The following is a 6,224-nucleotide window of genomic DNA, read 5'->3' as shown; positions in this document are numbered from 1 at the left end:
GCATATTGGTACAGTTTGGCTGAGAAAAGGTAAAGAAGTATTAGATAGCAAGTTTTCATGCTTTATTGTGTCAAAAGGTTCAGATGTACTATGTGGCATAGTTTACCTGTTGTCTGTTATACACTCTCATATTTTTTCACTTCAGTAACAATAACTCAGAAACTACAGTGTTTAAACCAATAATGGGTTAAAACAACCCAACATTTTGAGTTAAAAGCAACCCAACATAGGTTAAATTACAACCCAACAGGTTGGGTCTGTCCCATTTTGACCCAACGTTGGGTTGAAAATAGCCCAGAAGTTTTTGTGTGTTTCACAAAATAAAGTCATACAGAACTGGACTTTTGAGTAACAATTTTTGGTGAACTTTCCAGCCTGGTCTTAAATGAATTTGTAAGAATTTGAGAGGTCAACGTCAGTTTTATATATTAAACACAACCTTAGGTTGACCAATGAGCAGCACAATTAATCAAATCATTTATTTAGGTTTTCAACAAAAGTTGTATAAATTTGTATGATGTGAATTGTACAACAACGTACAATATTTCAAAAAATACATAAATGATGCCCCACCCTTAAACACAATGTCACCTGGGCGAAAGCAGATCATACAAATTTATACAAATAGCATATTGTAAAATAGTTACAAATTAAGTAAATAAGCTAGATTACCACCTTTTTAACAAGTGTGTAGGTAGAGATATTGTTAAACATGTGGGCTACTCTGACAAAGATTGTATTCTCTGTCCAAAGGAGGGGGAACCACAAATCTCCTCTGTCTGCTTTCAAGTAAGACCCTACATAAACAGTATAAGGCACGTTTATTGACATGGTATTAAAACATCTACTGTAAAGCTATGAACAGGACTCAGGAAGATATCTGGGATGATCCAGTTAAGTTAATGGGTGGCCCAGATGGAAAATGGATTAATGGCTCTCTTATTCAGCAGTAGTGAATATCACATTGCTATCCTGAGGCAAGAGTTCTGGTCTGAACTAAGATTATTTTCATTGAGGGCCTGCAAGCAATAAAATTTCAATTAATCATCTGTATAACAAAAAAATCAGATACTAAAACCATCACGCGTATATGCTACATCCCTAAAATTTCCCCAGGTCCTCTTTCTGCACAGGGCTGTCAAGCCAACTGGCATATGAAGAGGGTCCACCAGCCGGTAATGCAACAGTGTGTATATGGGATTCATGTAAATTGATTCATTGTTAAATTAAAGGCGGAGTCCACGATGTTTGAAAGCCAATGTTGATATTTGAAATCACCTAAACAAACACGCCCCTACCCCAATAGAATCTGGACCTTCTGTTGATAGACCCGCCCCACACATACGCAACCCGGCAAGGATGTCAGTTAGTAGACACGCTCCTTACTGCTGAACAGTGATGCCACAGTTACTTTGAAAAAGTAATCTGATTACTGATTACTGATTACTCCTTTAAAAAGTAACTAAGTTACTTTACAGATTACTTGATTTTAAAAGTAACTAAGTTAGATTACAAGTTACTTTGTTAGTTACATTCCAGTAGCTGCCAACATCCCCACTGCCTCAACATTAAAAATGACAACCGGTTTTGCCAACACTCACTTTATTGGAAGTGCATTTTTAAAAGTAACGTCAACAATGTATCTCCTGACATTTTAAGTTGAACTGTTGTGTTTTAAAAAACTAAAATATATATATAAATATATAAATATAAAAGTCTTTCTTGACTTCACTAAACATAAATAGGGGTGAGCAGGGGCCATTTTCAGAAAAACTTAATTTTAAAAGTTAATGTTTTAGACAGAGATATATTTTTGTTGTGGTCAATAACTCACAAGTGTGGTCTATCAAAACCAGCTGAAATTTTGAACACATGTAAAACGACTTCTGTATAATTTCACTTTAAACAAGAGTAGTGAATTGTTACTTTTGACCTTGACAGCAGGGACGAAAGTAACACACAGGTGGGTCAAAAGTAACACAACAAAACATGATAGATTTTTGTGTTACACTTGTTTTTATTAAATATATATGACTATGATCTCTTTAATATGTAACTGCAAACTTATTTTGTCATTTATCTTTGTAAAAAATAATTAAATTACATTTTTATTTTAAATTTCAGTTTTATCAAATGTTTCAAAAGCAACCAACAGTACAAACTTAAATTGCTGAGACAAAAAAATTCAATAGTTTGAACACTATGAAAATAAATTAAATCAAATTAGAATAATATCAATTTTTTACCATATTATTCACAGTATTAGCAGCGGGACAAAACTAACAAGTGTTACTTTTGACCCGACAGGATCTACTTACTCTATAAACTCGACTTACTTTTATTTTGAAAAACTGAGAAGTCTTCAGGATTTTATATACTAAATACCTTGTAGATTTATCAGTATTGTAACACATGAAACGAGAAACACAACGCGTTGTAAGAAAAAAAGACCGCTTTTGGAATGTACTTATCATGGTTGAAAACACAGTTCTGGATCTACACGTGGAAATCGGTGAGTAAATAACGCGATATTTGTCAACTCTTTCAGAGGTTATGTGCTAATATGCTGTCATAGTGAGATTTAGATGTTATCAGGGCTCGGAGAAAATCGCTTTGTTACTTTCGTTCTTCAACTCTCCCACACTTACTGGTTTTGCACTGAAGTCCAGCTTTTTGTTTTTGTAGCTGCATCTCTCTTCTCTCTCCATTGTACGTTGTTTACGTTTGTGTCGCTTACACATGACCTGAATTATCCTCGTGCTGAAAACGTGACTTGTCGCACACCTGACTTCACTTCCCGAGACGCAAGAAGAAATATACAAGAAAATATATATTTTACTTTCAAAAATAGTAACGCACAGTGACTTGGATAAGTAACTTTAATCTGATTACTGGTTTGGAAATATTAACGCGTTAGATTACTCGTTACTAAAAAAAGTGGTAAAATTAGAGTAACGCGTTACTAAGTAACGCGTTACCGGCATCACTGCTGCTGAATGGCTATAAGTGTGTTTTGGTAGTCGGCCCGTCTCCTTTTCCAAAGCGTTTTTCAAACATCGTGGACTGCGCCTTTAAGTGTTTAGGAAATGTGTGTCTTAACAATTCATTTTCAACTAAAAATATTAATGTGGTTGCCATTTATAATATATCACTGTTTCTGAGCTTTTTGTACCCCCACCTCCTTACTTCTTTAGGGTACATAAAGGTGCTTTAAACGGTTCTTAGCCCCTTATAGCACAAATCCCTTTTGAGTGGGGGGGGGGTGAAACTGTGATGTACACATTCAAATTAATATAACTCTGGCATTTTTTTGGTCTAGAAGCGTAATCTTGGTCTTTCTTTTAAAGAAGACAATTAAAAGTTTAAATGTCTGGAGGTAAAAATATTAAATAAAAAATTGTTATTGCAGTTTAAATTTATTTTAAGAAATAAAAATAATGCAATAACATATTAATTTTATAAATAAAATTATAAAAATGTAAATGTTTCACAAAAGTAATAATGTAAACATGAAGCCACAGGTCTCAAGTTGTGACCCAAATTTCAAAAAAATGAGGTTTGTGTCACACTTTTAGTGGTTTTACCAACAACAGCCACAAGGTGTCAACGGTTTGTTGCATACTCTTGTCACAAATTAATAAATTACTGTCAATGCATTATTTTTAATGCAAAAAGGTTTCAAAATATGAAAACTACACTCTTAGAGCTTTCCAATGATATATAGTTTATATAGCAGATAGCAGAATATAAATGTTTTGAGGCACACTCTCTTTATAAATATATCAATTACTCTCCCTACATAATTTATTTTATAAAATACTGTTGAAATGTCTATTCTAGAGGCTTAGACCTTTCCAATGATACAGTACATAGTTTGTTGTGCAAAATATTGAAAGTAAAGTCAGGTGTCCTGCTCAAGGGACGGTGCCAGTTAAGGTTACCCACCATCTAGTCAAAGGTTCATAAAAGAAACATTTCTTTTCTACCTTTTAATAGCCTAAAGTACCTTATTTAAGTACAAAAACCTTTTGTGATGCAGAAAGGTTCTTCCGATTCTTTATGGAACTAAACAGCACCTTTATTTTTAGTGTATGTGTACGTCTGGCTGAAACTCACTGATATATATCATGAACACAGGCTTAGCCTTTCGGGAATTGCCGTATACAAACATCAAGTTCTTTACCATAGGAAACAGCTTGCATATGAAGAATGCTAGTCACTTGCTAATGACTGTCTTATCAGAAACTGCACCTTGTAAATACATACCAAAACCCCTGTTGCCACATATATTTTGGTCATTATGTGAGTGAAAATGTCTATTCACATGAGTCTATGTTTTCCTGCAGATACAGTCATACACTCTAAAGGTGAACTTGCCTTTCCAGCCATCTGTGTGTCATAAGAAGCTTGGCCGAGCGGATGGGTGAGCGAGGACAGAAGCTTTTTATTTCTCCTGACTCATGTACTGCAGGACACCTGTGTGGTTCAAACCATGAGTCAGTCAATCAGGGCTAACGTCTTGGTGTTTCCCCCCACCCCATATTCACGAATCACTTCTGACTTCACCCTCTGGGTCTATCCTGAATTGAGCAGACAGATCTCACAGAAAGTTGTGTTATAGTCATGAAAAATTTGATTAATTTATTTGTGTCCATGGCATGACATTAAGCTTTTTCGTGCCTTGAGCAAAAATGTCTTTTTCGTGTCGGTCGCATGAATTTCTATAAATAGTTTTTCATGTCCGTAGCACGACTTTCTTTTTCGTGACATTTGATGTATGTTAATGTTTTTTATGTATTGTTTTCTCATTGTTTTTTTCTCATTTTCTTACCATTGTCGCTTAGGGTTGGGGTTAGAATCACTTTCCATTACATTTTTAGACATCCTAACCCAAATCCCAACTCCAGGCGAGAATAGTTTTAAAAGCGAAAGAAAAACATGTAGATACCAATACATAAAAATACATCCTAACCCAAACCCCAAATCTAACCCCAACCCCAAGCGACAATGGTTTAAGAAAAAAAAATACATAAATGACATGAAAAAGACATTTGTGCTCAAGGCACGAAAAAAAGCTGAATTTCGTGCCATGGACACAAATAAATTAATCAAATTGTTCGTGACTATAACACGACTTTCCGTGAGATCATGTTGGAATTGAGGAACCTCCCTTAGGCCATTTTTAAAAGGCATTGGATCCAGATTGCAAGGCACTGAAACATTTAATGGCACAGATCACAGATGAGATTAAAAAAAAACATTTTGTAACTAAGTGATAATTTGTAGCCTGGGAAAACCCAGACAACTTCTGGCAAATTTAGATTTGCTCTGCAAGAAGTCTGGCAAAGAGGCCATTCAAGCCCATTTTTAATGCCGAGAAATCGCGGCACCAATCAGAAACTTTGGGGAGGGCTTTACACTATGACAACAGCGCAGCAGCAACGGTAAAGCAGATTTTGTACATTACACAGATGGATGCCGCTGTAAAACATCACTCATTTTAATCAGCTATCGCGTCTGTTTTAAGCGATTTAAACTTTTCCTTTCCATTAAAACCCAAGGAAAGAACAACACCGGAAGCCTTCATATTTAAAAAAAATATGTTATAGCTGTCTTACAGACTGGATTCTGCAATAAACTGATATACGATATACCAGCTAGGGCTGTCACAATGAACAAATAATCATGTCATCGCGATTTTTTGACTTAATCGCGATGATTTCAGATCACCGCAATGATTGCACATCTTTCTAAAAAACACAAGGGGGAGCTGAAGCACCTGTATAAACAAGGTTGTATCAGATGGAACTCCTTTACTGACAGTGTAATGCGATACATTGCAAAGTCGTTCAATACAGTGGAAAACAACGCATTTAAAGAAATGCTGCGAAACTTTGATAAGCAGTATGAACTGCCAGGTAAAGCATACATTTCCAAAACAGCAATTCCAAATTTATGGAAGTGAAGGTTGCTATTCTTAAGAATCTGTAAGGAATTGATTTTTTGCAGCCACTAATATGACCTTAGTAGGATTGGCTACTATTTAAGGCCTGTTCTGGTATAGTCAGCTTATTTTGATTGCATTTTTATTTTAAGTTATTTTTCAGACACTTTTTTGTGTTTATTTCTTATGAAGAATTTTCAGTTTTTTTAAAGATATATGAATTAAATAATTACTTTTAAATATGTGTTATGTGGATTAATATTTACTGCCAGGTAAACCT

The sequence above is a fragment of the Misgurnus anguillicaudatus genome, chromosome 18, assembly GCF_027580225.2.
Source record: "Misgurnus anguillicaudatus chromosome 18, ASM2758022v2, whole genome shotgun sequence".
NCBI lineage: Eukaryota > Metazoa > Chordata > Actinopteri > Cypriniformes > Cobitidae > Misgurnus > Misgurnus anguillicaudatus.
The sequence above is the reverse complement of the archived record's forward strand: the minus strand, read 5'-3'. Positions refer to the sequence as shown.